The 22,615-nt window shown below is 37.1% G+C and overlaps 1 protein-coding gene across 7 annotated transcripts in view; it reads left to right on the top strand.

The window, feature by feature from the left end:
- The window catches only part of RICTOR (RPTOR independent companion of MTOR complex 2), a 164,389-nt gene that overhangs the window by 24,459 nt on the left and 117,315 nt on the right, over nt 1–22,615 (top strand). Inside the window, exon 1 of one of the 7 annotated variants that reach the window (XM_023742009.1) lies at nt 10,653–11,256. The exons of the other annotated variants lie outside the window; for them this stretch is intronic. The gene's annotated coding sequence lies outside the window, so the exon portion shown is untranslated. Of the gene's footprint in view, nt 1–10,652; nt 11,257–22,615 lie in introns of those variants that run through there. 7 annotated transcript variants of the gene reach the window in all.

Raw genomic sequence — 22,615 nt, 5'->3', positions numbered from 1 at the left:
GGTTGTTTATCTTTTTGCTGTTGTGAACAGTGCTGCAGTGAATATGGGTGTGCATATGTCTATTCGTGTGACAGCTCTTATTCCTCTAGGATATATTCATAGGAGTGGGATTGCAGTTTGTGATTTTTTGTTGTTTCTTTGTTGGTGATTTTTTTTTTTGGAGTCTATCCTATATGGGGTTCGTTGAGCTCCTTGGATGGTCAGCTTTTCATCTTTCATGATATTGGGTAAGTTTTCTGTCAGCAATTCTTCAGTGATCGTCTGTGTTTTCTGTTTTCTCCCCCTGTTCTGGAACTCCTATCACTTGTAGATTTTTGCTTTTGATTGTATCCCACATAATTCTCAGGGTTTCTTCGTTTTTCTTTGCTCTTTTTTCTAAGTTTTCCTCAAACAGAGTTGTGTCCAAGTGTTTGTCTTCAATTTCACTGATCCTGTCTTCCATCATTTCAAACCTGTTCCTCAGCCCTTCTATGACACTGGTCATTTTTGAAATCTTGTTTATCTTTTGGATTTTTAATTGTTGTTTTTGTATGGCTTCTAGTTGTGAATTTATTTCAGCATTTTGTTCCTGTATTATTTTCTTGAATTCTTCCATTTTTTTATCTGTATTTCCCATGAATTTATCTGCTTTTTCCATGAATTTGTCTATTTTTTTCCTCATTTTTGTCTGCTTTTTCTTCAACTCTAGGATAATTCCGAATATTAGAGATTTGAATTCCGTATCAGTTAGGTCTGGTGCCTTTTCTTCTACTGGAAGGTCATCTGGTGTTTTGTTTTGGATGCCCACTGTAGCCATCCTGTCGTGTTTTGATATTGTCTCCTGTGTTTGGGGTATTCAGTGGTTATTTTCCTTATTTATTGATTGTAGATTTATTTGTTTCATCCTGCTTTTTTGTTTTATTTGGTTATGTCTGAGCAGGTGGGCTGTGCGTTTTTTGTTGTTTGCTCGTCTTTGGGCACATTTCTTTTCACCTCCTTCTCCAGTGGGCAGGGTCAGTCACTTAGGTATGGTAGAGCAGGTCAGGTCCAGCTGAAGTGAGTTGCTGGAATGGGTTGTTTGTGGCACGTACCAGGGCTAACAGTGAGGACCGGGAATCAGCACAGGGCAGGTTCCAGTAGGCCATGCCTGTGCTGCTTGGGAGTGTGATGTTCAGTGCACGTTGCAGGTAGGCAGGAAGGAGGGAGTAGATTGTGATGTGTGGAGCTAAGATGGGTATGGGAAAGATGAGAGAGAGGAGAAAGGAACAGGAGCCAAAAACATACACACAAACAAAAAAGAATGCTAAGGGAGCTTGCTATCGGAGTGGAGAGATGAGAGACTGGAAATGAGGAAGAACAAAAATAAAAAAAAGGAACAGGGTAAAAGAAAAAAATAAATCGAGAAACTGGAAATGAAGAAAGACAAAAAGGCAATAAGAGAGAGAAGAAAACAAAACAAAGAAACAAAAATAACCCAAAAACAAACAAGAAAAAAGAAATGCTCCCAGGGATGTCCCTGTCTGCGCAGAGTAAGAGAGTAACTTCCAAGCTGTGTGGTACTGCCCAGCTAGAAGGGGCTCCCATGCTGAGAAAAGAAAAAACAAATCAAAACAGAACAAATCAGAGCAAACAAACAAACAAAAAAGCCCCGGGGGTCTTACCAGCATGGCGGGACGGGCCGGGAAGCAGTTTCACAGTCAAGCAGTGTTTTGCAGCCTTTCAGGAACAAGGAAAGATGGTGCACGGAGCCAGGTATTTGAGAGAAAGGAGGGGTGGGGTGGTGAGTGGTAAGGAAGAAATCTAAGGATGCGGAATAAAGCAACACCAGCAGCCAACTCAGGGAGCCGGCCAGTGCAGGCAGGTGGAATCTAAGCGACACCGGTGCGCCTCCCAGCCAAGAGACTGTGGTTGCAGGAAGCGGAGGAGGCTAAGTGGGGGTGAAGAAGGGTGAGGGGTAGGTAAGCCTGTAGTGCTGTTTACTGGTTATTCTGTCTGCTGGAAGCTCCTTGAAGCTGCTGTCTCGTACCCCCTGTTCGCTGATCTCCGATAGGAGTCCAAGATGGTGGATCCGTGCTATGTTAGCTGATAGGCACCTCTGCATGTATCTCTCCTCACTGTTCTCGGTCAGTTTCTTATTCCATTCGGTGCTTGCCAGAGTTCTTTATTTCTTCATTTGATGCGTAGGGTTTCAGGATTGATGTGTAACTCTGTTTGACTTAGTTTTTTGCTCTTTGCTGCAGAGGGACGGCGTGGTGCTTCTGACTATAGCGCCATGTTGCCCGGATGAATTGAGTTTATTTTTAAGCACATTTGGAAACTTTATCAGCTCTCCCACTCGAACAGAACTCTTCTCTATGACATCTGACAGATGTCATTCATCATCTACTCAAACCAGTTATTGATGGGCAGCTTACTTATTCAGGAGCCCTGCTGGTGCAGTGGTTAAGAGCTCACTGCTAACCAAAAGGTCAGCAGTTCACATCCACCAACTGCTTCTTGGAAACCCTATGGGACAGCACTACTCTGTCCTGTAGGGTCGCTCTGAGTCAGAAGTGACTCAACAGCAGTGGGTTTGGTTTTTGGTTTTTCTTATTCAAGTTGGTTTGTTTTTTTGTTGAACAACTGTGTTTGTTAAAAAAAAGAAAAAAAAAATTGTTACACTGAATTAGCCAAATGTTTAATAAAAGAATAATTTTTACTAGTTGGTCTTAGTTCTTTTGTTTGGAACAATTCTTTCATTCTTTTTTTTTTTTTTGGTAAGTATTTACAAATAAAAAGTGATAGCTATAACCAGGTTAGACTCAGCTGTGTGCTATTAGAGAGATCTTATACTTTTCCTTTTGTCACACAAGCAAATCACCAAGTATTTATTGAGCAGCTGCTATGTGTCACTCATCATTTTGATCGCTAGATGTTTAAGACATGGTCTTTGATTTTAAGGAACAATATCACTAGCACCTACTGTATTTTGAACCATATTATATGTTAGGAAGCATGCTAAAAATGTTACATAAATTATCTAATTTAGTCCTTTTACATACCTACAAAATATGTATTAATATCCCCACGTAGCTGATGAGAAAAGTGGACCCAGAGAATGCATATAGATGGTGAGAGATGGAGGTGAGATTCAAACTCTGTTCATTGGTTTTGATTCTAAAATTCATGTACTTAATCCTTTACAATTTTTTCAAAAACAAGCAGCACTATAGGAGATAAATCATATTACTGAATAACCAGTGACTAAAGAAGTATTCCATATATTGTAGGAGTGTAGATTTAGAATCCTCAGGATGCAACTCATTAGTTGAACTCCAAAATGTAAAATTTGAACTATTACTCATTTTCTTTTTTTCTTATAAGAGTATATTAATTACATTTTAACTTTTTCTCTTTGTTTTGGATTATCACTATGACTACCAATTAATTTGCTGGGGGCAAAGAGCAATTTATTTCTACCCTGTTGTCATGTATTGAATTGTGTCCACCAAAAATATGTGTCAACTTGGCTAGACCATGATTCCCAGTATTGTGTGGTTAATCCACAATTTTATGATCAGATGTGATTATCCTATGTGTTATAAATCCTAAGCTCTATGATGTTAATGAGACAGGATTAGAGGCAGTTATGTTAATGAGATAGAACTCAGTCTACAGGATTAGGTTGTATTTTGAGTTAATTTCTTTTGAGATATAAAGGAGAGAATTGAGCAGAGAAGAAGGGGACCTCATTACCACTAAGCAAGAAAAGCCAGGAGCACAGCACATCCTTTGGACCCAGGGTCCCTGCGGAGCCTGGGTCCCTGCGCTGAGAACCTCCTAGACCAGGGGAAGATTGATGACAGGGACCATCCCCTAGAACCAACAGAGAAAGAAAACTTCATCTGGAGCTGGCGCCTTGATTCGGACTTCTAGCTTCCTAAACTGTGAGAGAATAAATTTCTGTTTGTTAAAGCCATCCACTTGTGCTACAGCAGCACTAGATAACTAAGATACCTGTGTAACATTGGGTTACTCTTTTGAATTTTATATGCTGCTTCATTGCTCTCAGCTGTCACTTTACATTGCAGTTATTGTTCCTATATTTGTCCTTTAACTATTTTTCACTTTTATTATGATGTAGGATGGAAACTAGATAACTGGAGTTGTTAATATTATATAATATATAGTTGTTAGTTGCCATCGAGTTGATTCCGACAAATGACGACGCCATGTGTAGAGTAGAACTGCACCAAAGGGTTTTCAAGGCTGTAGCGTTTCAGAAGCAGATCGCCAGGCCTGTCTTCTGAGGTGCCTGTGGGGGGGTTTGAACCGTCAACTTTTTGGTTAGTAGTCCAGCGCTTAACCATTTGTGCCACTCAAGGTATGTGTGTATGTATGAGTGTGTGTGTGTGTGTCTGTGTCTGTGTATAATATTAATATTATACAAAGAAAATAAGGATAAATAGCTTGTGATTATGAGCTGTTGGGGGGGGGGTCCTGTTACGGCACAGTAGTTAAGAGTTTGGCTGCTAACCAAAAGGTTAGCGGTTTGAATCCACCACCTGCTCCTTGGAAACCCTGTGCGGCATTTCTACTCTGTCCTGTAGGGTCGCTATGAGTCAGAATCAACTCGACGGCAACTTTTTTTTTTTAATTGTCAATAATGTATATGATTTTAAGTGAATACGCTTGGTTATGATACCTATTTTGAATTATGACTGTCATTATTGGAGCGCTTTTTCTTCATCATGGTTGTTTTCCAGATAGGTAATTACCTCATATTATACTTCAAGGTAGGTGAGGTATGACATGGTGTAGAGTTGGTATTTGTATATGTAATATGGATGGTAGGATTATGTGAAGATACATGAAGAAAGGTAATAATATACAAAATGACTAATATGAACAGAATAACATATAAGAAGGTGCTAGTTGCATGATACAGAGGCATCTAGCATTGTAGCTTTGGAATCACACAGATTTAAATCTTGGCCCTGCCCCTTAGAAGTTTATGACTTTGGACACATTGCTTTTTCTGACTGTGTTTCCTCATTTCTGTTGGGTATAACAGTTAATTGAGGAGTGAATGAGATGTTTATAAAATACTTATTACAGTTCTTGATATATAGATACAAATAAGTAGATAGTGAAAACCAAAAAACCAAACCTGTTGCCGTCGAGTTGATTCCAACTCATAGCGACCCTATAGGACAGAGTAGAACTGCCCCACAGGGTTTACAGGGAGTGGCTGATGGATTCGAACTGCTGACCCTTTGGTTAGTAGCAGAGCTCTTAACCACTGTGCCGCCAGGGCTCCAAGTAGATAGTAGTTGTCATGAATTGAATTATGTCCCCCAAAAAATGTGTGTATCAGTTTGGCTGAGCCATGATTCCTGGTATTGTGTGATTTTCCTATATGTTGTAAATCCTGCCTCTGTGATGTTAATGAGGGAGGATGGATGGCAGTTGTGTTAGTAAGGCAGTACTCAATCTACAAGATTGAACTGTGTCCTGAGGCAATCTCGAGATATAAAAGACAGAAGTGAGCAGAGAGACAGGGGGACCTCATGCCACTAAGAAAGCAGTGCCAGGACCAGAGCGCGTCCTTTGGACCTGGGGTCCCTGCACGGAGAAACTCCTAGTCCTGGGGAGCATTGATGAGAGAAAACCTTCCCCTGGAGCTGATGCCCTGAATTTGGACTTTTAGCCTACTTGACCGTGAAGAGATAAATTTCTCTTTGTTAAAGCCATCCACTTGTGGTATTTGTTATAGCAGCACTAGATGACTAAGACAGTAGTTCTTATTTTTATGGCCAAAAATAAAAGCAAAAGAGATGAGAAAAGGGAGGGATCAGTGTGAGCTGGAAAAAAATCATAGAAGGTGGGACATTATTTCAACTTTGATGATGGGTACAATCTGGTTAAATCAAGAGGTATAGAACATGAGTAGAGGCAGTGAAACACTATACCGAGGGAGGAAAATAAGGGTCTAGAATTGTAGGATTCATAGGGTAGGGGTAAGTTATTGAGGACCTTGAAAACTATGGTGATGTTCGAGTCCCTTTTCTTTTTACATGCTAAAATACCTACTATAGTGAGCAAACAGTAAATATTATTTAAAAACAAATTGTTGAAGGATAACATAGATTCAGAAAATGTTTCTTGTAAATGGACAGTGTTACGAATTTTGACAGATTGAACACATTGGGTAACCAGAACCCAGAGCAAGAAACAGAATATTGCAACGCACTAGAAGCCCTCATTCTGCAGACACTACTTCCCCCACCAAGGGAACCACTATCCTGACTTCTTACACCATAGATTAGTTTTGTTTGTTTTTGAACTTTATATAGTGTACGTATGCAGTATGTACTCTTTTGTACATAACAGTCCCTACATTATGTTGTATCACCCATGTTGTATGTAGAGTTAAAGTTATTTAAGTCTGTTTATATCTGTCAAATATGTTATGGTATTGGTAGATACTTTCTTTCTAGATGGGCATGAATTTATATGGGTGAATACAATTTGGAATAATTACAGTAATTCTAACTTTCCTTAAAAAATTTAAATCATTTTCTGAGTATATTTGATGCCTCTTTAACCTGACTTTTTTAATAGAGTAAAACCAGTTAACACCTAGATAAGTGAATTTGTTTTCTTTTTTTCTTGAATGATTGTTTAAAGAAAAAGAACTATAGGGAACCAGATCACCATAAAGAGTTTAAAGCTATAGGTTAGAAAGAAGGTTGGAAAAATTAGAATTCCAGTCCAATAGGAGTTTTATGTTGATTTATTTAAATTGATAAAATGGTTACTGAAATTAGTTTAGTATCTGGTCTGAGAAAAAAGGAACATGATTACCATTATTTGGTACATGGGTATGCTCATATCACAATATCAATATGTTAGAGTTACAACATGTAGTTTTAAATATGTATCAAAGTTAAAAAAGTTGTTAAGAGTTTTAATGGAGATGTTTCTTCTTGAAAGAGCACACGTGTTTAACTGTCTTGTCTGTATCTCTCTGTTTTAAGATCTCAGAAGGGACCATTAGAATCTATTTTACCCAGCTCCAGGTTTCACACATGAGGAAGTCATAAAGTAATATGATTGATTTTCTAATAGACTCATAACTTCATTAGACTAAATGGGAGTCCTAAGATCTCACTGATAGTGATGAACTATATGTCTCTTTCCCTTTGTCTTTCTCAGTTTCTCTCATTGCTTTACGTACCTTTTTTAAATGTTTTAAATTTTTATGTGTACATATCTCTTTGAAAATGTGGATAATAGTGATTTTGGAATTCCCTGAAGGTGAGAGCATTTAATAATCTGAAAGATTCTTTATGATTTTGCATCGTGGAGAGATTTAAACCAAGTATGGATTATTAGCTATCAAAAGAATGTCTGTTTTTAGGGGCGATTTTTGAGCGATTGCTTGTTCGATCCTATTAATTTCTTAAGAACCACAAAATGTAATAAATCTATATTTTTAGCAATGCTTTTCAGGATTATATTACTTATTGCTCTTGAACATACTAGTACATCGTTTTTTTCAGCTGTTTTAAATAATTTTTCTTAATAGAGCTGAAGTAGGATGGCAAATTGTTGACTTGTCCAGCATGATCAGAGCTTGGTCTAAAATGACATATTGTTTCATCAAAATATTACCAAATGCGAAAGGTCTGTCACGTAATGTGATGTTTTCTCAGATGTTCCACAAATTATACACTTCTAAACAGATGTTGTTTTCTTCTAAGCATTTACCTTGGAAGGGCATGTGCTCATTCCAGTGATGTTGGCAGTGTTCAAAACATTTTTTTATAATCCTACTTCTGAAAATTGGTAAAGACTGTTATATAGTCCTTTAAATATGTGTCTTGGTTTGTCCTTTGGGGATGAATTAGAGTTTGGGAAATGGTCAAACGTAAGTTGGACTCAGATTTGGGGAATTCATTAATTCATTTCTTTATTCACTCATTAATTTGAAAAGAACTCATTAAGTACCTGCTATATTCTCAATACTATATTAAGTATTGGAATGTTATACATAACAAGAGAATTTTTTTTTGTTTTTAAACAAGAGCCCTGGTGGTGCAGTGGTTAAGAGCTCAGCCGATAACCAGAAATTAGGCATCTTCAATCTACCAGTTGCTCCTGGAAACCCTATGGGACAGTACTACTCTGGCCTGTAGGGTCACTATGAGTTGGAATTGACTCAGCGGCAACGGGTTTTTTTAATTTTTTTATGACTACCCTTATAATCTAGTCCCTGTTACCTCCACAGCTACTCTCATTTCCTTTTTTCCCTTGTTCACTGTGTTTGGGAAAACAGCCTCCTTGCCCTTTGTTTCCAATCATGACTCTCTTTTCAGGGCCTTTGTACCTCTATAAGGAGCCCCTGGGTGGTACACATGGTTCAGTGCTTCACTACTGACTGAAAGGTTGGTAGTTCGAACCCACCCAGAGGTGTGCTGGAAGAAAGATCTGGCAGTCTACTTCCAAAAAATCAACCATTGAAAACCCCACAGTTCTACTCTGACACACATGGGGTTGACATGAGTCAGAACAGACTTGACGGCAACTGGTTTGGTTTGCACTTCTGTTATCTTCTGTCTGAATTATTCTTTCCTTAGTATTTGTATGGCTTGCTCCCTCACTTCATTTAACTTTCTGTTGAAATGTCACCTTATCAGTGAGGCCTTCTCGATCATTTTATCTAAACACCCCCATCTCCATCTCTTTCTATTCTTTTATGTTGCTTTTTCTTCCATAACCCTTGTCACTGTTGATATTACAGCATATATTTACTACATGTCTCTCTCTGGAGTGTTCGTTTTATGAGAACAAGTACTTTGTTTTGTTCATCATTGTATCCTCAGAGCCTAGAATATCCCTGGCACCTTGCATGTGCTTGATAAATATTTGTTGACTAAAAAAATCTATCAAATTTGTTTTTTAGCTTGGGGTTGCCAGACCCGTTTTTTCACTATCTTAACAATGTAGTCAAGTACATCCACGTTTCTGTGTTGCAAACTTATCTTATTATTCTAAAAATCTTTCTATATTTCCCATGTGGATTAAGAGCAGTACTTTAATTGGACCAAATCAGAAACCCAGCAGACAACATAGCCTCCTTCCTTGTCCTTATTCTACGCATCAAATCTGTGACCATATGGTAATGATTTTACCTTTGAAATACCTGTGAAATCTATTTTTTCCTTTTCTGTTGCCATGCCTGTATTCAGACCCTCATTTCCTTTCCGGGATGATTGTACCAGCTTCATAACTACTCTGTCTATTGCTCTGCCCTTTCCCAATCCACTCTATTCACTGTAGCCAGCAACAAGTTTTTCAAAAAGTAAATCTTAATTTCCCCAGTAGGGTGGAGTATCTTCCTCTTGCAGGCTTCCATAGTATATTACATTTTATCTTTCTTATAATACTGCTATCAGTTGTTCACATGTCTGCCTCCCTCGGTCACATTGGCAAATATTTACTGACCTTCACTTGTGCTGGGTATTGTTCTTTTGCTGATGATAATAGTGGTGAGAAAGGTTGAGCCCCTGCCCTTGAGGAGCTTATATTTTAGAGGGAAGAACACAAACAGTAAGCACATGAAGAAAGAATTTCAGGTGCTGATGAATGCTCTGAATACTGTAAAATTGGGTACGTGAAAGAGAGAGTTGACTGCTGGTTAGAATAGTTAGAAAAAGTGTCTCTGAGGTGGTGACATTGAGTTGATACCAAACGTTATGAGGAGGCAGTCATGTAAAGATGTAGAGGGTAAGTTTTCCAAGTAGAAAGAAAGTCTAGTACAAGACCCTGAGATAGGAGAGAAGCAGTATGGCTGGAGCTTGGTATATGAGAGGGTAAGTGGAGAAATATGAAATCAGAGAGGTAGGGAAGTAATAACTTGGTGATGGTGGCAAGGTTGTAATGGGAAGTCATTAAAGGACTTTAAGCAGGGGAGTAACAGAATCTGATTATTCTTTACAAAGATCACTCTGGCTGCTTTGTGGGGAATGGACTGTGTAGCTCCTGGGGCAGGCTCTGCATGGCACATGTCACTAAATCAGTGTTAATTGAATGATTTAATACTTTTCATGTTGGTTACAAGACAGGAAAGATTGTCTAGTTTGGATCACTTAAGACTTAAGTGTTGTCTTTCAAGAAGTGAAAGCAGCCAAACTTACATTGTAAAAATGATAGTTGTATTAAAGTAAGTCACTTTCTTGTAAGCTATGTACGTGTAACCCTAGTTACTTTATTATTTTGAGTTACCAAAGAATGCCTGAATCATTAATTTTAATAACAATCCTTACTTTGTGACTATGGATGGAAATGCTGTATTCATTCATTCACTTAATTATTAAGTGTCTTCACTGGATGGCTCACTGTGCACTCAGCTACTAACCGAAAGGCTGGTGGTTTGAATCCACCCAGTGGTGCTAAAGAAAGGTGTGGCAATCTACTTTTGTAAGATTCCCACTCATTGCTGTCAAATTGATTCAGATTCATGGTGACTCCATGTGCTATAGAGTAGAACTGTACTCAGGACGGTTTTCAAGGCTGTGACCTTTTGGAAGCAGTTCTCCAGGCCTTTCTTCTGAGGCTCCTTTGAGTGGGTTTGAACAGCCAGCCTTTTGGTAAGTAATTGAGTGCTTAACCATTTGCACTACCCACAGCCATTGAAAACCCTGTGGAACACAGTTCTTCTCTGACCCGCATGGAGTCGCCATGAGTCAGAATCAACTCTATGGCAAAGGTTTTGTTTGTTTGTTTTTTAACCATAGGCTGCTGAGTATTCTGCCAGGTTCACTGAGGTTTCAAGATTGAAGTAACGAGATAAATCAGACCTTGCCCTTAAAGGAAGCTTCTAGTTAGCTGCATGTCATTAAAAAAAAATGTAGACTAAATGATAGTTAAGCTAGACAGACAAATCAGGAGGCCCAGAAAGGAGTTATTAGCCTTATATGTAATCTCTGTAAAAAAATGATTCTGTTCATTTGATCTGCTTTCTTGGTGTTGTTGCTAGATGCTTTCATTTAGACATTGAATCTGTCCTCGGTAGTATGGAGGAATAGGGACCCTGTAAATATTTATAAGTTGAATATTTATATGTCAGCTAGTTACACGTAGCAAATAATCCATGAAAGCTTAGAATTGTGCTGTGGTGAAATGTTCATCTAAGTCTTCATTTCTCTCCTTCCTCTTATAGTTGATTTTTCCTTTTGTTCAACAACAGTCTGACTTTGTCCTCCTACCTATCTGCACCAGGATCTGTAGACTGTGAGTGCTTTGAAAACAATCTTTTTTTTCTTGAATCTTAAGCAGAATAGCTTATGGGCAAAATTTTTGGAAATTCTTGTCTTATCATTTCACAACTCTTATTTATTTTTTTTAATTGGTGTTTGTACTACTACATATTTTTTAGTTCTCATTCATCATTTATATTTTCAGCCAGTTGTTAAAGCTGAAAATCTTTACTTTTCTTCCTGGTTTCTAATTCTGTGGATGAACATTTATTCATTTAACAAATATTTTTTTGTGCCAGATGGTATGCCAGATCCTGAATATTTTTTATAGTAATTATAGCATAAACACATTTGTCCCTTTGGTAAAGTAAAATCATACTTGAGGATTGGCAAATACATGTGTGTTGCTGTGGCAGAGGTCATCGCACAGCCGTTACGGCACTCTTTTCCTGAGCTACACTGGACTTCATGATTCTTCTCAGTGTAGTACTCCTGGCAGCATTAGGGTTGACGCTAGACATGAAACCTGTTTTGCCATAACAAATATAAATGTCTGCGTTTTGATTTGTTGATTGAAGGATGTTTTGCGTTTTCAGCAAATTGAGGACTTAACTTTCATTAACTTATATATATATGTATATATTTAAATTGTTGGCATTCCCTAGAGACAGTGTTATTGGTTAGGTGCATCAGGGGCATCGTAATAGGGACATTGGCTAGTGATTTGCCTTTTAAAAAATAATCGGTAAATGAAAGTGTTAATTGCTAGAAATAGAATGTGTGTGGTTCTTAACTGATACTGTTATTTCTCTATTTGATATTTATCCCTTGATCTGGACATACTTAATAAACCAAGCTTTGCATTAAAGAAGGGCTTCATGGGTTATGACATAGTGCAGTTGAGGATTACTGGTGTGGCCAGGAGTCAGGATCAGCTTGACGGCAGCTGACAAACAACAACAATCTTAAAGCTGAATCTGAATAGGCGCTTAGAGTTTAGACTTGGCAGAAGGTCACTTAATATAGTGAAACTTTTTTAAAAAGAAGAGGGCTGTCCATACTAACGGTGGATCAGCTGTTTGTGTACTTTGAGGAGATTTATGACAGTATTAAGAGGACTGCTTGAGATAAACTAGTCAGTAATCCCCCCCCCCACATTTATGTGTATGCACACACATAAAATAGGAATTGCAAATTATGTGAAAACCTTATGGTAATTTGTACAGTCTGGAATAACTACAGTTAACCTTTGCAGTACTATGAAAGTTTTTTTAAGTATCAGTTCTATTTCACTAAAAAAAATTAGCATATCCTTCCTTTTTTAAAAGTATACATTCCTAATCATTGCTGTGAAAAGAAAATTAACTTTGTATGGAAGACCTAGTTTTAAACTTCTACTCCATAGCTTGCAGGAAAATAAGAGACATGCTGTTTAATTTCCTGAGCGTAAATTTTCTCATTTGTAGCAAGGGATATAATATTGTCCATCTTACAAGATCACTATAAGTATAAAATGAGAAAATTTGTTCAAATGAAAATTCAGTACATATTAGTTTCTTCTTCACACTATTAATACTTGCTTCATTTCCTCTCCATACTACTTTAAAAAGTATATTAAGCAACAATTATTACTCTATAATTCAAGTTACTACATATGCTTGAAAGTAATGTAACGTTGCATTCTAGAATTACTCTATAATCTTTAAATCATCTTGTCCTATTCTCTGTATGGATTGCTGCGATTTTTGTTTTTTTAACACTTAAGTGTTAGCGACTTTCTTTTTTTTTTAAGTACTTAAGTTTTAGGTGTTTACTTCATAAACAGTAAAGAATATTACTGCTAAATGCCCAAATTAGACATGTATTCCTCAAACTATAACTTTGATGAAAACCAGAATTTTAATAAATAAAATTTAACTTAATTCTGACAGTAACTGATACTGTGAGACATGCCGTGACCATAATTTATGTTGGACATCACAATGGCCGAGAGAGCAACAGACTACTTAGAAGTTTGGAAACCTAGATTCTAATCTTGGGTCTGCCACAGAGATCTAATTGATCTTGGGGAAATTGTTAAACTTCTTTGACCTTTAGTTTGCTATCTAAAATAGGAGTAGATTGAGTTAAATCATTTTTGAGAATTCTAACATTTCTCAAAAACAATGAAACTTGGATTTTAAGTTTATGTAAGAAAAATGTCACCGTTGGCATTTTTTTTTTTTTAATTGTGTTTTAGGTGAAAGTTTACAGCTCAAGTTAATTTTTCACACAGAAATTCATAAACATATTGTTTCGTGACATTGGTTGCAATCCCCACAATGTGACAGCACACTCCGCCTTTCCACCCTGCCTTCACTGTGTCCATTTCTCTGTTTCCTGTCCTTTCCTGCCTTCTGCTGCTTTTGGACAGGAGCTGCCCAGTTGGTCTCATGTATCTGATTGAACTAAGAAGCATACTCCTCATGTGTATTACTTTTTGTTTTATAGTCCTGTCTAATCTTTTTTTTTTTTAGTACAGCAAAAAGAAAGTTTTATTCGGCATATATTCAAAAGGACAGAAGTGGGAGGCAGACAAGCATGCTGCCACAGCCATGTCTGCCCGAGTCCAAAGAATATCACAGAATAGGCAAGAATGGGAAAACGGACAAGCATGCTGCCACAGCCATGTCTGCCCAAGTCCCAAGAACAGTTACAGAGCCATCAGTATATATCAACATCACAAAATGGGTAGAATCATTGAAAGCGTCACTTTTTCACTGCTTGGCTAGAAATTGTAATCTTACATTTTGAATCATCTTTCTTAACAATCATTGGTACAGGTTTCAGTAACGAAAGGAGAGTCTTCATTGGTCCAACAAATTCCTATTCACTAAATGCTAATAGAAAAAGATAAAAGGTGAGAAGTCGTTTGGGTTAGGTTTTATTGCCCTTTTTTGAAAACTTTCTTAAGATAATTTCTGAGACTGTCCCATCTGTTGTCTTATCTCAGGGCCCAGTTGATGTGTCTTTGTGAGTCTGTGAGGGCTCAGCTTCTGCTGGGTCACATCCTGTATGCTCAAGGAGAGGGAGTAATAACTCCAATATTATTTCCTAAATCAGTCCCTCCTTTTGATTGGAGATTGGAGATAACACATCGATAATCAATACCTGGACTTAGTCGAGCTCCTAGATAGCGGTCATTGCAGGCTCTTGAAACTCACGGTGCTGGTTTTCCACCGGATACCATCTAGTTCTTCACCAGGTTATTAAGTAAGAGCGATGTTCCTATCAGTGGCATTGCCGGAGTGAGCAGACTCAATGTACATCAACATTTTAGCCTGAGGCCTTCTTTTGCCTTTTAGGTGTGTAAGACAATAGAGGATAAATTTTATTATGCCTAATACTATCAGGATGTAGACTAAGAGTATTACTATCCCTTGTAGTAGTGATCTAGCCCATGTACTTATTCCTGATGGTAACCAACCAAATAGATCTGGTGTTTGTAATGGTGTGACAATGTGTAATCAAGTAGCTTGCTGTCTAATTCTATTATATCTTGTCTACAGCGCAGACTACACTTTCTTGGACTAATAAAAAAAATCTAAGGTTATTTTGTTATCTCATGTCACCTTGGCTTATGAGATCAGAGATCACTGTTGTGCTTCTGTGTCATCTGTTATTTGTCCCATAGTGACTGACAAATTTTCTTAAAGACTTCTCCAATACAACTATACCATGAGTAGGAATTAAAGCTACCAACAATATCCTGAGTGTTGGACCAATGGTTTTTCTTCTGACTTTCATTTTACAATGTGTAACAATTTAACATTATCTTTCCAGTATTTACTAGCATTGTTACTATGAATAATACTTAAAGATAATCCTAAAGTTTCCGAAGTGCATTGTCCATGCATTTGTCAGTAATTTAAACAAGATTGCCCATGTAAATTCACTATCAGTTGGAAAGGATCATCTAAATTTGTATAGTTGGATCTAACACACAGAAACATATATCCTTAAAGAGCACTCAGAGTTTGTCTAGAAGAAACAGAAAATACAGAAAAATTTACACATGACAAGTTTTCATTAGAGAACTAATGATTAGCAAGATAATACAGGATGGACCTTTCCTGTAGGAGGTCTTCAGTTAGTCTGTTTAAAACATACTAAGTGTTCTTCCCAAGGGCAAGCTGCCCCTCCGTGGTTCACCTATTGTCGTGAGTCACTTTCTCAGAAGCAGAAATGGAACCAAAGACAAAACGGAGTCTGAGCCATGAGGTCGATCTCTTCTGAGAATCTGGTTTCTTTAAGATAAATAATTTTCTGCATCATAAGAGGGTGAAAGTTTGATTACAAACATTAGACAGGTATTTCATACGACATTGTCTTAAAGACTGATTAAACTAATTACTAATTTACCCTAAACATAACTCTCAGTCTGATCTTTGAAGTTAATTTCCTAAAACAGACTGAATTCTTCAAAAAAAAAGCACAATGCCCAGAGCAAAATGGTCTTACTGGTTTATCTGGATCATTGTTTGACTCAAAGTGGCTTCAGGAACCAGTTTTTTTCTCAAAGCTTGAGGTTCAAAAGGACACCCAAAGACGATAGCCTGTGTGGGTTACTTCAACCTCCATGAAAACCAGAAATCTGGATTCCAGGAGAATTGCATACAACTCTCTCATCATTCTTTCCTTTGGATCGTGATCTTGCTAACAATCTTTTATGAAAAATGTTCAATAAATGGTAATTGGACATCATTTGGTTTTTAAGATCCCAGGCACCATACAGCAAACTAGGAAATAAAACAGAAACACTAACAATTATATTAGGCAATTGTCTGAAATAACCAATGAAACCATGACCCTAAGGTCTTTGAACCAAGGAAACAAATCTCATGAGGTGTTTGTCTCTACATCTCTACATAAGCAGCATCAGTAACTGCTTTTCATGTGCCTCAACAGCAACTACATTCTGTAAAACCTCAGATTGAGTATTAATGTAAATACAGCAACATTTATCTATTGAGGCACAAACTGTTTCTTAAGAGACTAACAGGAAATCTAATGCTGTTCTATTTTGTAAAATTGTATTTCAAATTTCAAATACTTCTCTGGTTATGATACTTACAACTTTGCTAAGTTTACCAACAGGAACTTCTAATTCAAGAGTTACAATATCTAAACCCACTAGTTAGATAATTTAGGAGAAAGGAGAATGATTTCTTATATCCAGAAATTAAGACCTTAAAATATCAGCAATATTAAAAAACCATAGCTTCCTTTAGTTTACTCAGTCTTATGTAGTTAATTTCTGTTCCATGTGATTCTGGATCAGCCGCAGTCTATGAAATCATCAGCTTCTGCATAGGAGTTCTGGAAATTTTATTCAGTCTAGTCACAGTCTTTTTAGCAAGTCCAGTATAGTCCATCTTTTTGTTGCTATATTTTGGTCAAACTTTTTCAGCAAATCAGCGAAGTAAAAACTTATCTGCAGTTGACAAAACTTAATACGGCCATGATTAATTCATATACATAATATTCTTAATAGTAAAAGACCTGATAGGAATTAATTATAAGCATAATGTAAAGGCCAAATAAAATCAGTTAAAAAAAAACTTTAGATAAAAATATTTCTAAATATAGCCATTAACCATATTCAAAGATATAATGCATAATAATTTTGAGACAAAATACCGTATAGTCAGGATATACCAAAAATATACCAAGATTATCAAATCTGTAAATACCTGAATAGTAATAAGAAAAAACTTTGTAGGTAAATGATGTGGATTCCTCAATCAGACCATTGGCTTTGATAATGCTAGATTTAAAACGATAAAGTTGCGACCAAGTTAGCAATAAAGAGATAATAATATAGGTCACTGTGAAACAATACTTAAGTTATTTAACCAAAGATCTTAAAGTAAAACCCTTAGCTTTCTTTTCTAAAAGCCTTGGCGCTTAGTATTCAGAAGCAGGAATCTTATTCCAATGAGAGACCAAACCTTTGTCTTCCAGGCAGATTACACAAAGAATAAATTAACCCTTTAACTCAGAAATTAAAGAAAATTTTATTATTTTAACTGCGAGAAACCCAATTCTTTGTTTTATATGCTACTTAACATTAAAACTCGTAAAAATCTCATAAATTAAACCATTAAACTTTAGTCAGACAGATGAAACTTGACCATATCAAATAAATTTTTTTCAATAAACCTTTTAAACGTCACCTTTGTTGCGTATCTCTTACAGTGCATCCCTTTAAATGGCAAAAATAAACACACTTGTTAGCAGACATACATATATATGTATTTCTCCTCTTGTGGCATAAAAAGACAGTATTTGAACTTAAATTATGACAAATATCTATTAACTTAATAACATCAATAAGCTACCTAAAATACCTTTGGAATTATTTTAAGCCTGTATACTACAAAACATAACTGTTGTTGAAAGAAAAGTCTATTTAAACATTCGAGGATTTCATTCAGCTTTTACTACTTCTTATATTTTCCCCAATCTAATTTTAGCCCTTAAAGATTTTATCAACTGGCTTTGGAAATCACAAAGTCTCTGCTCACTTGACCAATTCATTGATATGGATATAACCTTAAGTGTTTGGCTACTGCTGGAAACATTTTTCCAGGCCACTTCAGGTGTGTCTCATTGTGATTTCTATTTTTTCACTTCTTAAATTTCCCCTATAACAGAACTTGTTTACATTTCTATGATTTGGATCTACCCAATTTCTGAATTTTTCTTATCTTTTGTCTTAAAAGAGTCTCCACCTAGCTGGAAAGGGGTCTTTCAGAAGCATCCCTGGAGCTACAGGACCTTGGAGACTGGGAGCTGGGGAGGCCTGATCGTGCCCTGCCCTCACTCTTGACTTTTGGAAGACGTTTACATATGTTTAAATTGGTGGAGGCATTTTGAAAGACAAAAGATAGCTAATTTCTTTCTTTTTTACTGTTCTGGAACTGCTACTTTAAGACAAAACTATCCTTTTTCCTTAAATAAAACACATTTCATATAACATCTAGCTTCAGTTACTTAAAAAGGTTTCAGTTTTAAGATTGACATAGTATAAAACATAAAAGATCTTAGCGTACTTTTCAAATAGACCGATTTATATCGAAGTTTTTCTAAGTAGCTATTAAAAATCTAAATCATAAGACAGACACAAGACACAGTTTTTTTCTGGACGAAGAAAGAACTGAGGTTCTATGACTAGCCTTACAAAAAACAGCAATTCTTAGCCATAACCACCAATCTAATACAAGACAGACTTAGACACAATGCTGTAGTCCAGAAGCAAGCTCTTAGAATAAAAGGAGACAGAAAGATCACATAAACTCACCAGATAATACCACACAAAACAAAGATGTGGCGATCGTAGTTTCTTCAAGTGTATATAGCAATTGTTTGTAAGATCGACTCAATTCAACGGAAAAAAACGGTACAGAACTACCCTTCCTTAAATATCATAACACAGGTCAGGAGCTGCCACCTCCCCCTGAGAATTTGGCAAAACAGGCAAGAGTTGCCGACTCTCCCTGTGAGTTCGGCAAAACAGAGCACTATTTTCCAGGTTTTCTCTGAGCCACAAAAAGGTCCGAGTTTTGCAGCTTATAGTGACTCATAACTCTTTGAAAATAGAATTACCTCTTCAAACGCCTGAATGCAGGCCTAAACTGCAGTTCACTTAAAGAATTACTAAATGTCTCTTAACCAAACGATCAAGCGAAAATCTAAGAAAGATTCCCCTTAATCAATCAACCGGTTTTACAAACAAATATGCCAAACAAAAAAGAAAACATGAAAAAGAGAGCACTCACCCTGTAATGTTGAAGGGACATGGAGTGGGAACACGTGGGTCCAGAAGATAGGACCTTTCTTTGCTGGCTTCTGCTCCACAGTCCAGGTCTCTTCGAAGTTGACTGGATTTGTAACTTCAGATCCTGCTCACAGCGCCATTAACTGTTATGGGGAAAAACATCACAAAGTCTAGTACAGCAAAAAGAAAGTTTTATTCGGCATATATTCAAAATGACAAAAGTGGGAAGCGGACAAGCATGCTGCCACAGCCATGTCTGCCCGAGTCCAAAGAATATCACAGAATAGGCAAGAATGGTAAAACGGACAAGCATGCTGCCACAGCCATGTCTGCCCGAGTTCCCAGTCCTGTCTAATCTTTGTCTAAAGAGTGGGCTTCGAGAATGGTTTCAGTTCTGAGTTAACAGTGCATCCGGAGGCCATAGTTTCTGGGGTTCCTTCAGTCTCTGTCAGACCATTAAGTTGGTCTTTTTATGTGAATTTAAGTTCTGTTCTACATTTTTCTCCTGCTCTGTCCAAGACTCTCTGTTGTGTTTCTTGTCAGGGAGATCACTGGTTGTAGCTGGACACCATCTAGTTCTTCTGGCCTCAGGCTGGTGGAGTCTCTGGTTCATGTGATCCTTTAGTTCCTTTTGGCTAATATTTTCCTTGCGTCTTTGGTTTTCTTCATTCTCCTTTGCTCCAAGTAGGATGGGACTAGTTGATGTATCTTAGATGGCTGCTTCCAAGCTTTTAAGACCCCAGATGCCACTCACCAAAGTGGGATATAGAATATTAACAAACTTTGTTATGCCAGTTGACCTAGATGTCCCCCGAAACACCCTTGGAAATTTTTTGATAAGCAGATAAAATCTTTTTCTTCCTTTTCTAAATATAAATTATAAAACTTGGACACTGTAAGACCCAGATTGCTAAAGGGAAATTGAGAGTGAAATAAAACAAACAAAAAACTTATGGAGATGAATGAACTTGATTAAGAAGAAAACAGAAACTGGCGGGTGAAATAGATTTTCTGGCATCACTACCTTCCTCTCACTATGCTGATTAAGTTAGCATATCTGCTCATTTAGTTGATCAGAATTCCTAATTTCTCATTGAAAACATATAGACTATTTTTGCATTATTGGAACTCTTTGAGAAAGGATGCTAAGAATGTGATTTAGGGATGAATATGAGAGAAGGTTGTATTTTAGGTTCCTAACTACAATACAAGGTTGTATTTTATTTATTTTTTTTTACTCCTTACACAAATACTTTTTTACTGCCTTATATTTTAGTGAATATGATAGATAGCATTTTCTTCATTTCTCCCTTTATTTTACTGTTATCTTTCATGATAGATTAAACTAGAAAATGTCTTCGTAGTACTAGCATAGTTCAGAATCTTAATCATTAACTATTTTTTTTATCACATTTTAGAAGTTTAAATTATATCACTACTTGTTTTTTATACTAATACCAATAGCCACTCTTTCTCAGTCCTGTCTTGCCACAAACATGTCAGACATATCTGCATAATGTATTTACTTTTTTGATCCCATTCTCATTTAAAAAAAGAAAAGCTAGAACATACGTAGTTTCCTTTTTTTTATTTTTTAACAGAACGTCTTGGACATCTGTGTTAGTACATTTAAATTTCCTTCATGATTTTAAATGGCTGACTAGTGTTCCATTTTATGGAACAACATTTTTCTGCATCGTAACAATGGAGAGTAAAAGCCACAAAGATAGTAGAAATGTCTAAGACCTATGCTGGTATAATACTGGTGGTGGTAGGGGTTCCTTAAGCAAAAGCTAGATGTAATCAAATGCTTGATTTGACCTCTAATGTTTAGGTTTAATAGTTAATAATTAAAAGCTATTTAAAGAATAATATGAGTTTCACCGTTGATATGAATGAAAATTTAGTTTTATCATGAGATTTTTCTAAATGCAGTGTTTCTTAATAATACAACTATCCTGGCATAGCAAGAGGGGCATTATATTTTAATTATTTTTTAAATCTGGATTTTTCCTCCAATATGCAAATATTTGCTATATTCGTTGTAAAAGAATGAAGCTATTCAGAAATGTAAATGTGGAAATTAGAAGTTACCCATAGTTTTATCTCCCAGCGATAACCCCTGTTAATTGGTATTGTAAAAAATGGTGTTGCGGGCATTGGACCTCCTTGTCTAATTTCACAAGGGGGGAGAAGAATTATTATTAGCATCAACAGCCCAAGGCCGATTGGTATGAGGTGGAGGTCAGAAACAGAGCTCCACCCTCCAAACTTTTTACCAATTCTGACACCAGCCGTCCTTCTCTTGGCTCTCTACTCCTCTGCTGTGTTCGATAATTCATTGCAATGGCCACACAGAACTCATAGACCATATAGAAAATTATGGGTTTTATTAGGGAAGCAGCAAGTTACAATTCAGGATCAGGAAGGACTCAAGATAACAGTTCTTAGGTCAGGACAGCTTCTCAGCTGTCCACACAGACGGGCCTCTCTCTCTCCTTCCCTTTCTCTCTCACAGCCCAGTCCCTGCCGTGCTTGGGCAAGTGTTACAAAGCTCTTCAGCTCTGCCAATAAGTGCCCAGAGGCACTCCCACGTCACTAGTAAGCCTCCTGTCAAAGGCACTCAGCTCTCTGCTCTGTAGTCAGCATGCCCACTGTAGCCACCTTGCTCTGTGGGCTAGGAAGCCCACCACAACTTCTTGTGCTGGTCTTCTGTTTCTGTTGCTTCTGCTGCCACTGTTCCTTGCCGTCTCTGGTATTAAAGTTCTCTCTGTCTTCTGGGTCTAGGAGCTTCTCAGTGCTGGGATCCCAGGTCCAAAGGATGCACTCCACTCCTAGCTCTTCTTTCTTGGTGGTAGTGAGGCCTCCCCTTTGCTCTCAAATTGGCTCTCTTTTAAGCCTAGGAGGATGGCAAAACTGACCAATCCCCTTGTTAGGATTCCATATACCTTATTTGCATGGTCCCACCCCTGCAGGGTTTCATCCACCTTATATGCATTGTTAGCAAGTTGTCCAGTCCCCTTGGTGGGCCACGTGCACCTTATTTGCATAGTCCCACCCAATCATTTTGTGGATGTTACAGGACCATGGCGAGAAAGGTCATATAAAAGCAATTCATCACACCGTAGGTATATATAGTTTTATCTTAAAAAAATGACTTGAAATTTTTTCATTTGAAGTTTCTGATACATAGTGAGGAATATGTGATGTATATGAGAGTCAAAAAAAAAAAAGTTGAATTGACTGATTTACGTGTATCAGAGTAGAATTGTGCTGTATAAGGTTTTCGGTGTCTAATTTTTTTGAAGTAGATCATTAGGCCTTTCTTCCAAGGTGCTTCTGGATGGACTTGAACCTCCAACCTTTCAGTTAGCAGCCAAATGTATTAGCCATGTGTAAATCATTTCTAATAAAACACATAAAGCTACCACCCAAACATAAGTAGTATAACTTTACTAGTAACCGTTAATGTTACCTGGGTGCCTCTGCCCCAACCTACCCCCTTAATTCTTTTGAGTAATTACTATCTGGAATTTTTTTAAAAAAGTAATTCCATGACTTTTCTTTATAGTTT

Source organism: Trichechus manatus, unplaced genomic scaffold, assembly GCF_000243295.1.
Source record: "Trichechus manatus latirostris isolate Lorelei unplaced genomic scaffold, TriManLat1.0 scaffold00197, whole genome shotgun sequence".
In the NCBI taxonomy this organism is placed as follows: Eukaryota; Metazoa; Chordata; class Mammalia; order Sirenia; family Trichechidae; genus Trichechus; species Trichechus manatus.
This window is presented reverse-complemented; position numbering and strand designations above follow the sequence as displayed.